The 20,459-nt window shown below is 40.6% G+C and overlaps 1 long non-coding RNA gene across 1 annotated transcript in view; it reads right to left on the bottom strand.

The window, feature by feature from the left end:
• The window catches only part of Gm33984, a 28,228-nt gene extending 8,057 nt beyond the window's left edge, over positions 1 to 20,171 (bottom strand). Inside the window, exons 1-2 of the long non-coding RNA XR_001782776.2 lie at positions 19,965 to 20,171; positions 12,305 to 12,416 (exon numbers count right to left, since the gene is read on the bottom strand). This is a non-coding gene — a long non-coding RNA (predicted gene, 33984). The remainder of the gene's footprint in view (positions 1 to 12,304; positions 12,417 to 19,964) is intronic.
• Positions 20,172 to 20,459: the final 288 nt, after the last annotated feature.

Genomic DNA, 20,459 nt, shown 5'->3' with positions numbered 1-20,459 from the left:
CTTCCTGTCACTATGGCCCTTCCCAAATCCCCTCCTTCTTTTGGCCTACTCAAATACCAACATCCTTCATACACAGCCAGCCCATGTGGCAAATAAGGAGGGGATTTACCTGCCTCACAACATAGGTCTTTTCTGATTCTACATCACTGACTCTCACAGTCTTTCTGGGTTCAGAATTACTCATGGGAAACCTGGCAGCTGCCTTCTGGATGTTCTCTGTGAACTCAGTTTCCTCCTCCTCCATTCCAGCTTCCTTATGTGGCCAGTAGACATATTCTAAAGACCCAGCTATCCTTCTGGCACCACCCTGTTTAAAAAAATGTGGCATGTAGAACACAGTTTAAACACCTCAGCAAGTTCTAGAGGTACTGTTCTGGGCCTGGCTCCAATGTACCCTTAGGGGCCCCACCATCGTGATTCTGCCTTTGTTCTATTTTTCATGATCTTGTCTGATTTTCCAACTTCTATTCAACCTTTACAAGCCAGATCAAGTGCCATCCATCTCAGACACAAGTTGTCACAATTATCTCTTTGTCCCCATTCCTGAATATATATACTATATAATATAGTACCTTGCACACAAAAGGGTGTTTGCTGATGGTTTGCCCGACTGCTTGGCTATCATCTCATCAAGAGTACGATCTATAACTTATTCATTTTTGGTATTTCCAATTGTATATTACCCGACAAGCATTTGGAGGTGCACAGCAGACTTTGGTAAGTAGAGTAGAATGAATTGAGAGGAGGAATTCTACAGGATTGGTGGGGCTAATACAGACAAGACACAAATCCAGAGGTGCTATCAAAGGGCTCTTCTAGTCTTTCTTTACTAATGGATTTTACTTTTACTTGGCAATGCCTTTTGAGAATTAGATAACCTTTCCTGCTACCACCCTCCAACCCCCATCAAATCAATACCTCTCACTCTTCAAAATTATCCTGAGGCACTTTCCTAGCCAGCTTTCTACCTTCTAGCATATACAATTGCCTTAGCAATGATTTGTATGTGCAGAGCCAAATGGTTCCTCGTTTTGATACAAGAATTTGGGGATGATCCATAGTAACAGCCTCTTGCACAATCCATTTGCTGTTTCCTGACCCTGAATCTTGAAGAACAAGTTCCGTACTTCTCGGCAAAGAAGTCTTCCATGCCTTGGCCTTCTCTGCTCTCTCCACTGACATCCAACATCACCACTCTTCTAACTATTGTCTTCTGGGAGACATCTGCAGTGCCAACATTCTCCCTGTTTATTTTGGCTTGAAAATGAAATGTCACAATAGGCTCATGTAGTGAACATCTGAACCCTAGTGAGTAATACGACTTTGGAAGGCTCTGGGAAGTTTTAGGACATGGGACGCTGGGTACATACTTTTGAAGGTTAAACATGGTCCTAGTCCCCTTTCTTCTCTTTTTACTACTATCCTGCCCAACAAGATGTGAACAGTATCTATGACCCTTTTATGGACATTTGACTTGGGGTCAGTTGACCAGATTTAATAAATATATAAGAATGCCTATTCAGATTTGGATTTTGGATATATGTGGATTCAATTTTTATGCACTCTTTGGCATATTAAAAACAGCAATTTGGTCTTTATCAGGAATTATGTTTTAACTCTGAATCCTAGATTTTGCCTGGAAATACTAGGTTGAGAGTTGTGTTTTTATGAACCTCTCTGGGCAGAACTTTTACTGGATGTCAGGATTTCTTTTAGATATCTGTGTAGGGTATGTGTGTGTGTGCGTGTGTGTGTGTGTGTGTGTGTGTGTGTGTGTGTATGAGTTTGTGTGCATGCTCAATTTTGGATGGTAACAGCAAAGTCCCTTCTTAAGTGGCTTGACTCAAGAACTCTGGAAACCATCTTCTACTTTGAGAAAACAAAAAAGGGGCTAGAGTGTGGCACAGAGAGGGTGGTATGTAGAGAAATAGGCACAAAGCCATGTCTCTAGAGTATATGCACCTCATCTTCTGCTCTAAAGGTCGATACTGAAGTGTTACTCTTGAACTTGACACCCAGGTAGAAGAACTCAGAATACTTTGCTATGCATTCTCTACAATACAAGCCACAGAGGATACCACTCTTATCCATGAAGGCTACAGTGGGCTGTGGGCTTGGGATTGCCTCCAGCCTGGAGTTACCTAGGAGCAGGTATAGTGCTCAAGTCTGCTTAGACTGAAGCCTTTTTGACCATGGATTTCAAGAGTATGCTCAGGTATGGTCTGTAAATAGAAAAATGGACTCCCCACATACACACTCACACAGAGAGTAGAAGGAGGCAGGGAGAGAGACAGAGACAGAGACAGACAGACAGACTTGGGTACTGCCTTGAAGTATCAGGGGATCTCAGCAAAAAGCAAATAAGGATTGTGCTGATGGATTGGTTTGGTTTCGTTTCGTTTAGTTTGTCAGCTTGACACAGGCTAGAGTCATCTTGAAAGAGGATATCTCAGTTGAAAAAAAAATGGTTTCATCAAATTGGCCCATGGGCAATTCTGTGGACATTTTCTTGATTAGTAGTGATTGATGTGAGAGGGCTCAGACCACTCCAGGTGATCTTTTGGGCAAGTGGTCCTGAGTTGTATCAGAAAGAAAATTGAGCAAGTCATAAAGACCAAGCCTGAAAGTAGTGCCCTTCAAGGGTCTCTGCTTCAGTTCCTGTCTCCAGGTACCTGTCCTGAGTTCCTTCCCTGACTTCCTTCAATACTGGACTGTACTCTGAATGTATAACTTGCTTGTGGTTGTGCCATTTATCACAGAAACAGAAAACAAGCTAGGACAGGAGTATTCAACTAAGATTTGAAGAGCTAACAACTTTCTTAAGCTATCATACTTTATGGAGACAAGTTAGGCAGAGGTCAAGAGAGTGGTGAAAGATCAATCTCTTGCCATGGGCATCTTTGACCAGCTCAGGAGGGAAAGAGTTTGCTTATGCCTTTTCCACATGCATGGAACCATGCCAGCTGGGACTCCAACTTTAATCGTCTGAAAAGCAGGCTCAGAAAGGGCAATGTCATCACCGCATCAAGTTGGAGCAGTCTGCTTCCTGACCTCTCCCAGCTTTAACAGTGTCTTCAGCCAAAAGGCAGCTAACAAATGGAGGAGGAGATGAATGACAAGAGGCCTCTTGCCCTTCCCACTGTAGCTTTTCAGTGTAAAAGATCTGTGCAGGGAAGATTAAATGCTAAGCCAGACTTGGAGTTTTGACTCTTCATGTGTTTAATGAGATACTCTAATTACTCAGTTACGATTTGGACTGACTATGACAACATGTTACCTAACAGTGAGTAGAAATGATTGGCTTCAGTTTGCATCCTGGTCTGAGGGAAGATGATCCTCCTTGAAAAAAGTCAAACAAGTAAGTCCTGCTTTCTTCACATAGGTAGACTTCTCTGCACACCTGTTGCATAGGCATCCATGTATCTAACCACATCTGAGAGGCTATACTGGAAATTCCAAGTAATCAAAGTGCCAAAGGTCTCCTTTACTCCCAGAAACTCTCTGTCATTCTGTCTCTTCTTTCTGTCTCTCTTTCTGTCTTTTTCTCTGTCTCCTGTTTCTCTCTGCCTATCTCTCCTTTACTTCTCTCTCTCTCTCTCTCTCTCTCTCTCTCTCTCTCTCTCTCCCTCTCCCTCTCCCTCTCCCTCTCCCTCTCCCTCTCCCTCTCCCCCTCCCCCTCCCTCTCCCCCTCCCCCTCCCTCTCCCTCTCTCTCTCTCTCTCTCTCTCTCTCTCTCCCCCCCCCCACTCTCAACTGTGGATCTCAGTACAGTTGATCTGTTATTATTAGTCTGTGAATCCTTCTTATTAAAATCTCAGGGTTTTGACCTTCAGTATATAAGGAAATCAGGTGGTAAAGGAAATGAGTCATTAGGCTGCCAGGTAATACATAGGATAAGAAAGACCAAATAAGATGTGATCATCCTGGCAACAAGCAGACTATATTAGGTGAGGGCTTAGAAATGCAAACATAATATAAATAAAAGTCTACAGATACCAGTTTTCAGTCTTGTTCATTCCTAGCTTTATCTACAAGGATGCAGGAAAAAAATGGCTGTGCCTGACAAATTTGTAGAGGAAAAAGTCATGAGGAAGCCCGATTGTGTCAGGGAACAGAATCAGAACTCAAAAGCACAAGTAGATAGATGTAGTGATTGAAAGAGCAAAGTACCGGAATAAATAGAAACATCTGGATGAGTAAGAAAGACATAATTCATTTTCAAAAAGTTCACCAGGGGCTTCTTGACTCAATATGACTCAAAAACAAAAAATACGCTTGCCAATGTAGATGTTCAAAACCAAGCTCGGTTACACAAAACTAGAGAAAACCTGAGAATAGAAGACATAACCAAGATGGAGAAAGTCAGAGCCTAAGAACTAGAAATACAAGATGTCTGAAAGATTCAACACACAAGAAATACTTAAAGGAATGCACCCTTTATATTTGGAAGAAAGAAACAATGAGTCAGAAAAAATAGATTTTAATTGAAGAAACACATTGTAAAAGAAAGTTTTATTCTAGAAGACAATACAACCTCAAAATACTGATAAATATTTAGAGTATCACAACCTTAAAAGTGGCTGCTTCATGGTGCAGTGGCCTATTACGCCAACTAAAGAACTAAAAATAAGTTTAAGAATAAAATTTCCAAGTGTTTTGTTTAGGTACTAGCCTCTGCAAGTCCTTGTGTCCTCTGACTTACTATCATTCTTCCTTGGATTAACTGGGGGCAGACTGTGTGAAGTGGGGGCATAGGCAATTAGAAAGTGAGATTTTAACATGCACTGTACATTAACAATACAGATACTAGCCGGATACGAAACTACATAGTGCTATAACCTGATGAAAGGCCTTGTGAAAGGCTACTGATAGAGTGGAGCTGAGACAAGACCTAACTTGGTTACCACTGTGTTGACAAGAATCATTTGGAAGCTACAATTTAAAGGACATTCATAATCAATTTCAACAAGAGCAAACATCATTCACAAAGCACTAATAATAAGAAATTCCAAAGGTTCTTGTCTCTTAGAATTAAAAGCCAAATATTCACATTCTTTGGGGTCAGAAACAGATGAACTGAGTTAAGGAGAAAGGATTATAAGACTAGATGAGAAGCCAGATAGTTATAGTCTATCAAATTATAATGCCTTGTTCTTATGGTTAAATGTATTGTTACCTTAAGGGAGCCTGAGTCAATGAGTCCTCACGGTGCTTAATAGAAATATAGACTCTCAGTCCCTTTCCCCAGACCTACTAAATCTGAATCTGTATTTGGATAAGATCCCCAGGTAGATTGTAGAAGCATTCAAATTTTAGAAGCCCTGCTGGATAGCAGAATTGACAAATAAAAAATACTCCTTTGTTTCTGTCTTTGGTTATCGATGGCCAAATATGGCTCTTTAAATATGGTGCACAAGACAAATATGAACAAATACATGAATACAATAGGGCAGGGTATTTGACATAATAATCACCTCATTCGACCATGTGATTCCGCAATGAATTAGAAAGTAAGATTTAGCCTGAAGTAAAGTAAATTTGCATCTCAGAAATCTGATGAAAATCTAAGAAGATAAGGAAGTGAGTTTGATTCTTGGGACCAAAAATCATAGGACTAAATTAATGTATGAAATCATTTTAATATTAGAAATAGGGTAATTAGGTTGCTGTCTTCTTAGTCCAGTTGGGGATGCTATAATAGATGCTGTTAGACTGGAACATGTATGAAAAATGGAGATTTGTTTTGTATAGTTTGAAAGCTTGGGAAGGCCCTGATCCAGGGAGTGCAATTAACAAAGGTGTCTTTCTTTTAAATTTATTTATTTAAAGTATGTGAGTGCACTGTCACTCTTCAGACACACCAGAAGAGGGCATCAGATTCCATAGAGATGGCTGTGAGCCACTATGTGGTTGCTGGGAATTGAACTCAGGACCATTGGAAGAGTAGTCAGTGCTCTTAACTGCTGAGCCATCTCTCCAGAGGCAACAAGGGTGTTTTAACTGTATCATCACAGTAAGAAAGCATTACGAGCTGAGAGATCAAATAAGAGAGGTACGAGGGGGCAAATTAACCCTTTCCAGAGGAGTTCACTCCTGCAATAACAACATTAATCCTTTCCTGAGGACAGAGCCCTTATGATGTAAAGGTCCTGTCTCTCAGCCCTGGTGCACTGGGAAATATTTTCAGCCCTGGGGACTTTGCTGGGCGCATTCAAACCATAGCAGGTTAGGTTAGGTCAACTACATCACTATTTCTAATTTCAGTTGTCTGCTTATTCTTTGAAACGGGTGGTCCCGTGCTCAGCATTGGTGGCATTGGTAATGATTTACAAGGAGTGGCTTAGAGGCCTGCTCCAGGAGAGATCTAACAGGTGCTGCAGATATGGTGTGACGCAGAACTGTGAGAAACACAGTGAGTTTTAGGGTTTCTAATGAAATGTCCTAAAACCATGTTGCTTCTGGCACTCAGTTATTATGAGTTTCCTGGTTTTTTTGTTTGAGAAGCAACTGAAGAAATGAAAAAAAAAAAAAAAAACCACAGAAATGTCAAGATTTAAAATGTTGAATGATGTGTCCTTAAGTGAATTAGAGTATCTACCATTTGAAATCCTATGACACTGGAAGCAATGAAATGGCCTTTGCTTTGTTCCAGTCTCAAGAGCAAATCCAGAGCATTCTTACCTAATAAGAATAGGCTAGACCACTTCTCATCTAGGAGCCTATTTGCCATAAATAATCCAAGAAAGAGCTTTCTTTTGAGCAATGCTGAAGGAGTTGAGCCTCTTAACTCCCTGTGGTTCAACCCTGTGAACAGGAAAAATTGATTTGTCAGGTCACACCCAAGTTCATGAAGCACAGACTGTGAGAACACAGCAGTACAGCCAGAGAAGGAAGAAGAGTTCCTGTTTATATGATCGTTCTGTCCACTCAGTCTGATAGAAAAATAATTTAAGAACTTGTTTTTGCCTTTTACAAAGGACTGATGCAAGTACGATCAGTGTGCTGAGTAGTTATATCCTTGGCTTGATGAAGCCACTAGCAGCTCTGGCTTATGGCAATGATGTTTGGAACAACATCATGATGAAAGAGGAGGTGGCAGGAGCCACAGAGGGGCAGGTATCCATTCTACCCTCTTCTTTAGATTGCCTTCTGCATTTTATACTAACCAGAAAGTACCAGCTGAGAGCTGTTAGCTGCCATCCCCACCCTTTGCCACAAGAGAGTCACATTTCTTGGTGACTTTTTTCCTTGGCTCCATTCAGAGAAGGAATTTTCTGGAATCATTTGTATTCTATGAAGCAGAAAAGGCCCATCCTTGCCCTAAGACAGAATATCTCAGGCCTTCTCTATCTGTGCATTCAGCCGAATAAGCTGGTGTTTGCTAAGCGGCAAGTATGGTTTGGTGCTGGGGAATGCTTACAAAATGTGCAACATCTCACTCTGCCTTCAAGGTCAGAGTGTTGCTGGGCAAGGAAGGGAATAATATACATCAGCTTGAAAAACAAACAATAGAAAAACAGTAAATAAGGAATGCTAAGAGCAGTAAAATTAAAGTATATGCAGTGGCTATGTTGGATTTAAGTAAAGCTTAGTAGGAGTGGAGTTAGGAGAAGCTGTCAAGAGATAGGTGAGCCTGAGGTCATGTGGCTGTTAGGTTGACCTCTGTATTGGCAGTGTCACAGCATTCAAGATTGGCAGAGCTGTGATGGGCTCTGATGAGCTATCAGGCTGAGAGGGACAGAACCCAACTGTGTCGCAGTGGGAACAATGGCTGCAGGAAAGACATCTCCATGCAAGACTGTTGGCTCGGCTTATGGTATGCTCTGGCATGCATTCTTCTAGAGCAGATGTTCTCAATCTGTGGGCCACGACCCCTTTGGCAAACCTCTATCTCCAAAAAATATTTACATTACAATTCATAACAGTACCAAAATTGCAGTTATGAAGTAGCAACAATAATAATTTTATGATCAGGGGGGTCACCACAACATGAGGAACTGTATTAAAGGCATGTAGCATTAGTAAGGTTGAGAAGCACTGCTCTGAGGAAGGGCAGAATCATTCTGAAGGATGCCAAGGCCACTCTGGTACCTAATATCAATTGTATGGTATAAGATTATCCTCCCATCTCTCCTTTTCCCCTTGTTGTGTGGTTTCTCTTTTATTCTAAGCTTTTAGGGGTGTTTACTTCCACAGGAAGATGGGTCAGTAGCTTCAAAATCAAATATGTGGCCACAAATAGCAGGGTAATAAGACATGGGATAACCTTCCCAGAAAATGAAATATTCAAAGTAGTTCAGTCTCTGTATCACAGTGCTTGATACCCTCCCCCTGAATTCTAATCTTCACATAGCTATTCCCTACTTCTTATTCTTGCCCCTTCTTCTCGTAGACACTTCAAGTCTATTCTTTCTTCCCTCTGACCTCTCACCCAGTGTCTGCTGCCTAGACACTGAAGACACCTGTGCCTCTGACAAATGAGAGCTGAAATCATTAAAACCTTTCCCAGTGTCACCCTTTCCCACCTAGAGACTTAAGAGATTGATACCCACTCCTTATTCCACCCCTTCTCTAATCTGAGAAAATGGATCATCCTTCTTGCTCAAGGCCAGTTTCTCCTTCCCAAGCTGATGGGACATCATCTTTTTCCTTTTGTCGTTGTCCTTCCTACTATTTTGCTCTTTGCCTGTAGGTGTGAGAAAGAGCCCTCTAATAAAAATCCAAATGAAAAGTGGAACACATACCGAAATGCACACATCTGCACATCTCCTTCTTACTTCCTCTAGTCAGTGTCCTTGCCCTCCTCCTCTTCATGGCTAAAGACTTTCAGAAGGCAACATCTATGCTGGTATCTCCAGTTCTTTAATTCTGATTAGTCCTCAAAACTGGCTCGTGGCTTTCGGTTAGAAAAGGCTTATCCTAATGCTTTATTCCGGATCCAATTAAAACCTTGTTCGCTCATCTACTGTATTTGACACTACTGTCTCCTCTCTGCTTCTTGAACCTCTTGCTTCTCTTATTTTTCTGCTTTCCTCTCCCCCATTTTCCTGCTCCTTCCCTACCTCATACTAAGCACATTGGAGTACCAATTATCATGTTTCCAGCAGGTCCTGTAACATCCTATATGCTATGCGGGGTTCTGTTCACTTTTTAACAACCTAGCATTTTAGGTGTTTGCTTCTTCCTATTGAGCAAAAATGGGACTAGATAGAAATGGCTCTATATTGGTTCATATTCCCAGTACCCTTTGCAAGAGTTCCGTGTCTACAAGTATATAATTAGGGTTTTTTTTCCATTGCATTGGAATAGGTGTTAAAGATAAACTAGAGTTATTATCAGCAGCAATATATTCAGGATCATTTGTAAAATATATGTTCCTTTTCTCAAAGGCCTTTGATTTTGAGGTGTGGCTAAATTTTCAGACTGATCTGTAGTGAGCAAAGCTGGCAGTCATGCTCTCCCTTCAGTGCAGAGCATTCAAAACACTAGCAAGGTCTTCTGTAGTGTGCTTCTTGAAACCATTCAGTTCGACACACTGTGGAGGTCTTCTACTGAACTGGCTTTTTCTTTCTTTCTTTCTTTCTTTCTTTCTTTCTTTCTTTCTTTCTTTCTTTCTTTCTTTCTTTCTTTCTTTTTGAGACGGGGTTTCTCTGTATAGCCCTGGCTGTCCTGGAACTCACCCTGTAGACCTGGAACTCAGAAATCCACCTGCCTCTGCCTCCCAAGTGCTGGGATTAAAGGCGTGCACCACCACACCCGGCTATGTTTCTTTATGTATGTGTAGGTTCTCACTGAACAGAGTGTGATACTCTCAATTATGCCACCATTTCAACTCCTAGGCAGATTGTTTTTCTACCATGAAATTTTTTGACTCTGTGTGTGTGTGTGTGTGTATTGTGTTTATACTCAGTTATCTCTTTTATATTTATTGCAGTAGTTGTCATCATCTAAGCCCAAGTTATACTCATTTCTTCTAGGCTTTTATAAATAACTCTGGCATTCTGGAATCCCGTGAACCTTTCTATAATCCTATGAGCTTTCCTATACTACAATAGTTAATCTACGAAAGCTAGTATGTCGCCAGCATATGGAATCTCTACTTCAATATCCCTTACATTGTTATAGCAGCCTGTGCATTTGACATCACATTCTCTCCCTTCCCTGCATTGTCTTTGTTTATACTTTGTGTCTGGAACTTTGGGGGCTGTTTCTGAACTGGAAGGCTTATTTTGTAAAGCTATAATCTCAAGCTATACTCTTAGGATATGTATCTTTTCTTTCTCCTTATCTAGTGTACTTGACCCAGCCCCTATACCAATGACGGTATTATAATTTGTTTATGGAGGAACCACACATTAGTCATCACAGAAACTCCTTTTCTACTCTTCCACTTTCATAGCCTTCCTCCCTCCCTTTTACCCCTTGTGAGAAACTGAGCTCCAGTGATGGCCATAGGTTTGTGCTTTTTCATCAACTAGCTATGCATTGGTAGTAGGTGACAGCTAAGCAAGTGTTTGGTCAGGTCTGTTAGGTTCTTTAGATCTTAAGTATATGGTACACTATGAGCACAGTGTTTGAGAACTTTCTGCTATTTGAATACTTAGGACTATTACTCCCTTTCAATTAGAGCCAGGCCCTGTAGAAACAGTTGTATGGGCATGGAGATCTCTAAATACTCCCTTTTCCCTGTGTCTCACAAGCAAAGGACATGGCCAAGGCTTTCATTAGTGTCCACAGGGCCAAGCTTACCTGCGCATCCATTGTCTAGAGCAGAGGTCAGCAAATTTGTTTTGTAAAAGACTAGATAATATTATCATGAATACTTTCAGCTTTGCAAACCATAAAGTCTGTTCCATTACCACTCCATTTACAGTTGTAGGACGAAAGCAAACAATATATGAACAAGCAAGCATGGCTATGTTTCAGCAAAACTTTCTCTGTAAGAGCAGGTCAGGAACCAGATTTCACCAAGGACTACAGTTGATCTAGCTCTACTTGCCACCAGCTGGAGCTGTTTCTTTGACTCTTCCTTTGGGGCACCTGATTAATGAAAACATCTTTGATCCCTCCGTGGGATGTTCCTTTTGCGTATATAAGCTTGCATGGCCAGATCATTAACAGCGACATCCATGGGAGGATTAGGACACAATGTTCCAGAAGACAATTAAGGTCAAGGAGTATCATGGCCCCATACATCAACTGACATTTCATTTTGTGTGCCAACAAATATACTGCTCCTCTTAGTCCATAGGTTGCCAAGGGCATTCTCTCAGGAGGCAAGCTTTTAGGGGACTAGAGCATTACAATTCTTCCTGAGCTGATTGTGTTGTTGATATGAATTTCAGCATTAACATAAGTAGCCTCAATTCCATATGGTTACCATATGCCCTAGTGTACATGTGCTAATAGCCTCTGCTAGAGGTAGAAAATGTTCCTACACTCACTCTTTGCTTTTTCTTTCTAGCTGTGGTCTACCTTAGTGGCTGAGAGACCCAGATTTCTAAGGTTTCTGAAAAACATTGCTGAGATCAATTCATAGAGTCAGCATGTATTTTGGAGTTGGAGCTCAGCTACAAACTTTAGATTCTCCATACAAAACACAGGAATAGCAATGGTGATTGCTACCTAAAGGAGAGTTGTGAGGATGCTGAAACACAGACAGTATATTGTATGTTACTGTTTCTTTACTGCATGATACTCCTACACTTTCCATTCTGCCAATTGTCATTGTTCAAAAATGTTTCCTAACACACATTGAAGTTGGGAAAAAGGCCTCTAGCTGAAGCATGATGACTCTCTGCCAGATGATCTCAGCACGAACCATGATTCTCCTATCAATGGAGGTAAACTGGAGCCTCATATTCATCTGTAGCATGTTGTCAGGTTTGCTTAAGTGTCTTCATAAACACTATGCTATTTCTTCTTGCAGTAGTTCTTTAAAGAAAGAACAACGTGTATGATTACATCTATTTTTCTGATAGGACAGCTGAGAGAAAGAGCTACCGACCAAGTAATCAGAAATAATTCAGTGCTTTACCTAGGAACTACAATCCAGAGTCCTAGAACCTAACCTAGGTATTCCAGTTCATTGCAAACTTTTCATTCACTAAAATGAAGATCTGCTAGGATTTTATCCTGTTCTACTTTACATTAAAATAATGCTTGGTGCATTCTTCCAGAATACTAGGTGTAACCCTTCTGTACTGCAGGTTACACAGCTTCTTGTTAACTTCATATCTAGTATGGTAGCTTTCCATTACTATAGTAAACACCTGAGGTAAATATAAAAGGGTATTTTGACTCACCGTTTTGAAATGTCCATTCTGTGAATATTTTTCCCTGTTGCTTTGAGGTCTGTAGCAAGATAACTCCTTAAAGTGGGTATGTGGCAGGAAAAATCTGCTCATCTTAAGGATGCTAGAAGTCCAGAACAGAGTGGAAGATCAAAATAACAGTCTGCTTTGAAAGCATACTCCTAATGACCTAAAAGCCCTCCTAGACCCTATTTCCCAGAGTTCTTACCACCTTCCAAGAAGCACCACTCAAGGACCAAGCCTTTAATAAATGAGCTTTGGGGAACACAAGATTTAAATGGTAACACCCTTCTAATATGTGAGCCTTGGAGAACAGTTGAGATCCAAAAAATAGCAAATTGAGTTTAACGTGGAGGAGGCTAATAAAGATTGTGGGGGCATGGAGAAGAAAGCTTAGACTTTTTGATTTTTACTCTTAACACTAAAATAAATTCTTAGCTGATTCAGAACTTATCTCTTTTCTTATTTTAAGAAAGAAAATGGTAAAAAGAAAAAAAGCAAGAACCTAGTTCAGTTCTGCGCCTTTCTAAGCATCTCTCCGTGCTTTTTTTCCCTAGAGCAGAGAGAATGTGTACTAGATTATAGATGGCAACCTTGACAGTAGGTTTCCACCTCTCACAAGGATTTATGTTGATGCAATGTGTCTCTACTTTTCAAACTGTAGTTGCATTAACATGAACTAGAAAAACAATATGTTCTGTCTACTGGCCAAACGAAGTATGACGACAAGGAGCCAAGAGCTCTTCAAGAGGACTGAAGCCTGAACAGCTCACTTATGTCTCATCAGCTAGCATGCACCAAGTGTAGGTCAGTCCATGTTATATCGTAATCATATAGGAGTGAGTATCTTACTTATAACATCACTACAGGAAGGTACAAATACTAGGAACTAATCTATTTTAGGCATATAGACAGCAGGTCATAGAAAGTCATACAGAGAAGAGTATTGGCTCCCATTATTTTATTTTACAAATATTACTAAATATTAAATATGGAAGCAACAGATAATTAAATATCTGGGCAAAATAAAATGGACACTTGTCATTTTGATGAATACTGAAAATGTTTCTACCCTTAGGAGTCATATCAAATACATATTCCCACAACTGAGATATGTGTGACTACTTTTTCTCCTTTTGTCAATAGATAGTAAGTAGTTTTGTAAATCTGATAAGTAAAATAGATGACACATGAAGTTTACATTTTTCATGTTATAAGTACAGTTGAGCATTCTTTGCTGAACTCTCAGAGTCATTTATACCTTTTCTATAAATTATACTTTTATGGTCTTTGTCCATTTGTCTATTAAGTCATTGTTCTTTCCCGGTGATTTGTGGTGTGAGTGGCAACTTTTCTTCTAGTTTATCATTTCTTGTTGTTTTACTTTATTTATTGTACTTCTTAAAGAAAAAAAAAAGACTTCGGTGTCTTTCGATTTCATGATATGATGACTAGATTCATCTCTGTTTTATCCAGAGGGCTAATCAGTTGTCTCAACATGCTTATTAATGACTTCATAATTTCCCATACTAGTTTGATATGTTACCATTCCATTCCAAATTCCTATATTTATTGTGTTAATCTTTATCCATTTGATTTATCATTTGATTCCTGAATCTTCTCATTTAAATACCTCCAATCATGACTAAAAGTCTTTGTCCCCTTCCAATTCATAGATTGACACCTAAATCCGCAGTGTGATGGGGTAATAAGAGGTAGAGCCTTTGGTAGATTAATTCAGATTAGGTGAGTTCTGTCCTTGACATAGGATTAGTCTCTTAATAAGTAAACAAGAGATATCAGAGCTTTCTCTCTCAGTGAGACCACAAATAAGCCAAGCTAATGCTAGCATACAGGCAGATAGCAGGTGTCTACAAGGCAAGCAGAGGACCCTGTCAGAAAACTGAACCTGTCAGTGTCTTGACCTTTCATATCTTTGCCTCCAGAACTGTGAGAAATAAACCGTGTTAAGCCACTCAGCGCACAGCATTCTATTATAAGAACCAGAGCTGACACAGACATCTACCCATATATTTTTTAAAAGAAAATAGCATTTAAGATATGCAACCTAGAGTTACTCTTGAGAACTGGCTACCCTTAAAGTCCCCATGAGGAAACACACCTTTGACACAATGTACTGTTTTACAAACTGTACTTTCTAAGGTTGAAGGATTATTTTACTCAGGGACATGCTATGGTTATTGTTTGACAGACTTCTAATTCTGATCGCTGGAGCTGTTGTTTGGTTTTTACATAAAATGGAGTTAGGGATACTTGCCTGAGACTTGTTAAGTGCATAAGGTCCTGATACAGCATGACCTTACAGAGGAAAGTCAATGCCTCTTAGTAACAACCACTGCTCAAATACCCTACATATTGACCAGCTTTCCTTCTGAAGACAGACTCCTAACTTCCTCTACCCAAACTGTGTTTCACATATCATTTTCTCCCCCTTGCATTTAAAAAAACAAAAAACAAAAACAAAAAACCCGAGTTTCTTCTTACACCTTTACCTGCTGCCAGAGATTTGATTCTTGCTTTTTACCTTAGGCTCATTATAACTTGACAATTTCCTGGGTGCTCTCTTCTTACTCTTTTTCACTACCAGCACAGTGGTCCAAAGCAACATCTCCCTTCTGAACACTCCTCCTCCTACCTAGATAAGCTTCCTGCCTTGAGTCTTTCCTGATCTAATATGGCATCCATATGTCTGATGTGGATGTTTTCAAAGCAGCAGTTTGACGATGTGCCCATGTTTCTCTAAAACCTTTCTAAGACCTTTCCTTGTTCAAAACAATGACTATCATATTTAATATGGCTATAGAGCACTGTATGATCTTGTCGCTGGCAAGCTGTCTCCTCTCCTCTCACTCTATACTTCACTATTCCCTTCCTTTGCTTCAGTTTCCTAAGGTCCCTTCTGATACAGAACCCTGTTCTCTCTCCTGAGAATATACCTCCTTTTGTTTGTGTTTTTTAAAGACGTTCAGCTTTCAGATCTCCAAGTACCACTTCCTCACTGCTTCCAGTTTTTACTGTCCTAATGCTGCATCCTTTCCTCTATGAGAATCATATCAATTTGTGATTATGTATTAATCTGGACTATTATTTGATTAATATCTGATTCCTATAAACACCGTAACAACAGGAACTATGTAGCTCTGGTTTATAATTTTTCTGTCAGTTTCTAGCAAGGTATCCAATGCAGTTAAATTAAGATGCCATAAAATATTGTTTTTTTTTTTAATCTACACTTATTTCTGCCAAAACATCTTAAATTGCCATTGAAAAGCAACTTATTCATCACTGGCTTTGATATTCCATATGCACATAGCAGAAAGGACGTAAGAGGAAATGTACAAGGATCAGAGTTCATCTGCTGAAAATGATGCTGGCAGCTTCCTTCTGAGTGTGATCAGCAGGCCTACTCATGAGCCAGAAGCCAGAAAGTCTAGTGGGATATATTTGGTATCCATATGATTCACAGGCCAGGCACATGCCTGGCCAAAGATCCCCAAGGTGTTTGGTACTTTGGTTTAAATACCAAGAGTCTTAAAGGAATCCCCAGTTCCAGCTTCTCTTCTTTCTTACCTCCTCCTCAAAACTGCTATTTGGTACAGAGCCATAGAACTTCTAAGATTTCAAACATACTATCCCGTGTGTGTGTGTGTGTGTGTGTGTGTGTGTGTGTACATGTATGTGTATGCATGTATGTATGCATGTGTGCATATATGCATGCAAGTGTATGTGAATGCATGTATGTGGACATGTATGTATATATGCGTGTAGCTCATTTTTGTGTTGTATTCACATGTGTCTACAGGTTTGTTCAACCGTGTCCACACATGCAGAGACCAAAGGAGGTTGTTTCTTGATGCTGCTGTGTCTTAGTTACTTTTCTATTGCTGTGATAAAACATCATGACCAAGGCAACTTACAAAATAAAGAGTGTAATTGGATTTACAGTTGCAAGGGTTTAGAGTTTATGATGGTGGAGCAAGGGCATGGAGGTAGACAGATGGAGCAGCAGCTGAGAGCTCACATCTTGATCCACAAGTTGGAAGCAGACAGCAAACTCAAATTTGCTTGAGTATTTTGAAACCTCAAAGCCTGCTCCAGTGACATACTTGCTTCAGCAAGGCTTCACCTCCTAATCTTCGCCAAACAGCCACTAACCAGAGACCAAACATTCAAATATACGAGCAGCCATTTTCATTCAAACCACCACACACTGTCAATCTCTACCTTATTCCTTTGAAAGTGAGTCTCTTCACTAAAGGCAGAACTAGGTTCACTCACAGGAAGTTCAAATGATCTCCCTGTCTTTGCCTACTCCAAGTGTTGAGGTTACAGGTCCATGCAATCACTCTGTCTTATTATATGATTGTTAGTGAAATGGATTCAAGTCCTCATACTTACTTGTCATGTGTTCTTAGTGAGTGACCTAAATCATCAGGTCCAGGCATATAATCATACCATAAAATACTAAGATCCTTAATCCTACTACTAGAAAAAATAAACCTAAGGGAAATCTATATAGCTTATCATATTCAATGCATGGGAAGGTTGAGCACAGGTTAAATCAGAGTTTACTGTGTCTGTCCAGTAGAGTGTGGAAGTCATGACAGTGCTTTCCATTTAAGGCATGAAAATCCTCTATCTTCTCCTTTGATCACTTGGACCCTTAGTTCTGGGTAAACCAGCTACCATGATATGAGGACACTCAAACATACCTCTAGAATGAGGTACACATTGTGAAGAGCCCCTGGCCAATAGTGAGCACCAACATACCAATCATGTGAGCATGTCATACTGGATGACTACAACCACAGCTGACAAGGAACTGAAATCCCATGTGAGAATCCAAGTCACAAAACACCAAACTGGGCCACACCTTAATTCCCAGACTACAGAAACCATGAAAGATGGTCAGCAACAATCAGTATCACTGAAAGCCAGGAAGCTTTAAAGTCATTGGTTGTATAATCTAAGATATGCTGTAAGGTTCAAATCAGAAACCAGGGAGGTAGTCTGCATTCTTAATGTTCTGGTTTTGTAACTTCCAACCTTCTCCTCTTATGCCTTGACTCTCTCTAGTCCTGTGAAACACTCTACTTAGAAAGGCCCTTAAGCGGTTCCTCAGAAAACTGGACATAGTACTACCGGAGGATCCAGCAATACCTCTCCTGGGCATATATCCAGAAGATGCCCCAACAGGTAATAAGGACACATGCTCCACTATGTTCATAGCAGCCTTATTTATAATAGCCAGAAGCTGGAAAGAACCTAGATGCCCCTCAACAGAGGAATGGATACAGAAAATGTGGTACATTTACACAATGGAGTACTACTCAGCTATTAAAAAGAATGAATTTATGAAATTCCTAGCCAAATGGATGGACCTGGAGGGCATCATCCTGAGTGAGGTAACACATTCACAAAGAAACTCACACAATATGTATTCACTGATAAGTGGATATTAGCCCCAAACCTAGGATACCCAAGATATAAGATATAATTTGCTAAACACATGAAACTCAAGAAGAATGAAGACTGAAGTGTGGACACTATGCCCCTCCTTAGATTTGGGAACAAAACACCCATGGAAGGAGTTACAGAGACAAAGTTTGGAGCTGAGATGAAAGGATGGACCATGTAGAGACTGCCATATCCAGGGATCCACCCCATAATCAGCATCCAAACGCTGACACCATTGCATACACTAGCAAGATTTTATCGAAAGGACCCAGATGTAGCTGTCTCTTGTGAGACTATGCCGGGGCCTAGCAAACACAGAAGTGGATGCTCACAGTCAGCTAATGGATGGATCATAGGGCTCCCAATGGAGGAGCTAGAGAAAGTAGCCAAGGAGCTAAAGGGATCTGCAACCCTATAGGTGGAACAACATTATGAACTAACCAGTACCCCGGAGCTCTTGACTCTAGCTGCATATATATCAAAAGATGGCCTAGTCGGCCATCACTGGAAAGAGAGGCCCATTGGACTTGCAAACTTTATATGTCCCAGTACAGGGGAACACTAGGGCCAAAAAGGGGGAGTGGGTGGGCAGGGGAGTGGGGGTCGGTGGATATGGGGGACTTTTGGTATAGCATTGGAAATGTAAATGAGTTAAATACCTAATAAAAAATGGAAAAAAAAAAGAAAGGCCCTTAAGACCCTTCACCTGGGCTTTCAGTATAATATTTGCATATTTCTATTTGGTCTATATATGGTCAATAGAGCATAGTGGTCAGTAGCATCATTGGAACTGAAGCTCAAGACGGTTTGCTTCAGTTCCTATTCCTGCTCTGCCTGTTACTATTTGAACAACCTTGGTCAGGTGCTATAACCTTCTCTATGTTAGCTTTCCTCTTTTACCATATCTAGAATGAAAATAATCATAGTCCATTCTTCATGAACTTACTTACAACACTTAGTTGTAGGCTTGTCACGTGAGAACAACTTCAAAATAGTTATTACTATTTTCCTTAGAGTTTTGATTATGTTGTGCTGATTTCATTCTCTCTCCATACCAAATTTCTTCATAGGAGTATTTTCATATCACCAACCAATGTCGCTTCAGACACCATCACATTCCAGGACATAATAAGAAGCCCAGCATGGGCGTATCTTCATCCAGTTGCCTCCGAAGGTATGTAGGCAATTTGGACTTAAGCTATTTGAGTAATGAGAAAACAGAGCAGAGATTGTGTGTAGTTCAAAAAAGGGTCCAACGAAAACAGAGGGATGATCCAGGAATTGTGGCAGAAGTTAAGGCAGGATGTTGTTCTGATACCCAGAGAATGGAACAGTTCTGGCCAAGTTGTTGAGATTAGAGCAGAAGAGCTTCTACGTCTTGCCTTTCAATGCAGGAAGTGTCACTTTTCTTATTCTGAGCTCAGTGGCAAGGTCTTTCAAATTTCAAAGGTTTTTACTCAGATTAAAAGAAAAATGATATGCCAATAATATGCCATCTCAAGCAAGTAAGTTGCCTAACTTAACCTTTGTCTTCCCGTCTCTAGACCAAGGCTAGTAATTATCCCATTTAAGACTCAGGAGAGCTAAGAGTTAAACATGATGAAACCTGTAAAGAACTTAGCACTAAAAAGGGTCCAGTAAATGCTGGCCACTCGGCTTGCTGAAAAAGTCTCAGTGGATATAGTCTTTCATTTTCTGGTGTCTTGATGCCAGAGAATTTCAATGATTCTCAACCTTTTCTGCCTCATTTACAGAAAGAACCAAGATGTGTGCGTGCACATATGTGCAGATACACACATACACACATACACACAACACACACACACACACACACACATATACCCTTCCCCTTTCTTCTGGAAGAGGTTAACTATTGTAACCAGTACAATTAGCCCCTTTCCATCTGATAACAGCCCCATCTAAGGAACTCACAACCCTTAATTAGGGGCACCCAGCAATCTTGTGAGGGAGAAAAATTATCTCTCAGACTCTACATGTGTTGGAATCAAGTTGCTCTGGGCTAACCTCATAGAGCCCAGGCCTGAGGAAGGACAGAACAGGATTCAGCAGTCCAGCCCCTAGCCCCTACACACTGCCTCTTCCCTCTTGCAGGGCTCCAAGGAGCTGACTAGAGGCCCTGCAGTTGTAACTTCATTATTAAATCATTTCTCACCGAAAGAAGAAAAGGACTCGAAGCTCCACACACAGTGGTTTTTAAAATGCTAGTCTCTCTTCAATAGAAATTGAATTCACTGATGTAGCCCAGGGAAAAGCGAACTCCTTCCGCCCCTTCAAATGATTCTTTCAGGCTAATATAGCAGTTAAACCTTCAGGTACATAATAGCATGCCGCTCTATTAGCTAAGGCGATTTTATTCTTCAGCTTGCAGCTTCTTGCCTGACAGTTGTCACCTAGACAACCATGTCTCCATGAACTCACGAAGAGACTGGGGGGTGGCCTCTGTGGAGCCAGCCAGCCTGATACATCAAATCTTCTGGTGCGAAGGCACCATTCTTGGCTTTGCGATGTGGAACACACTAAATAATGCATTTGACTGTTGTCTATTCATCTTTTCCATTGCCACCACTGCAGGCCCCTCCTTGCCTGTGACCTTGAAACGCTCCCTCAGCTTCGGGCCTTCCCATACTCCTGTTATCAGCAAATCTGG

This window comes from Mus musculus, chromosome X (assembly GCF_000001635.26).
Source record: "Mus musculus strain C57BL/6J chromosome X, GRCm38.p6 C57BL/6J".
NCBI classification, from domain to species: domain Eukaryota; kingdom Metazoa; phylum Chordata; class Mammalia; order Rodentia; family Muridae; genus Mus; species Mus musculus.
The sequence above is the reverse complement of the archived record's forward strand: the minus strand, read 5'-3'. Positions and strand labels throughout refer to the sequence as shown.